The sequence below is a fragment of the Asparagus officinalis genome, chromosome 1 (assembly GCF_001876935.1).
Source record: "Asparagus officinalis chromosome 1, Aspof.V1, whole genome shotgun sequence".
Lineage (NCBI taxonomy): Eukaryota > Viridiplantae > Streptophyta > Magnoliopsida > Asparagales > Asparagaceae > Asparagus > Asparagus officinalis.
The window spans coordinates 68,089,619-68,090,036 of NC_033794.1; positions in this window are offsets into that span (position 1 = coordinate 68,089,619).

Here is a 418-nt window from a genome sequence, read left to right on the forward strand (position 1 = left end):
TACAAATCCTGATTTTCCCGTTCTTCTTAAGGACCGGGATAATATTGGCAAGCCATTAAGGATGTTGCTCCTCCCTGACAAAACCTGAGTCGATAAGCTTTTTAACTTCGGACTCGATCGCTTCCATAATTTGTGGATAAAACCGTCTTTGTTACTGTTTGACAGGTTTGACATTCGGCTTAATATTAAGACGATGCATTGCCACATTTGGATCGAGCCCTGGCATATCCTCATAATTCTATGAAAAAACATCGATGTATTCCCTAATGAGGGTAATTAGCTCTTCTTTCTCATTTGGCAAGAGACTGTCGTTATTGAATAACGATTTGGGATTATCCTGGTCACCCATATTAACCTGGATTACTTGATCTTCGGTAGGGGGTTCCCTTTGTTCAAACCTATCACCGTACTGCATATT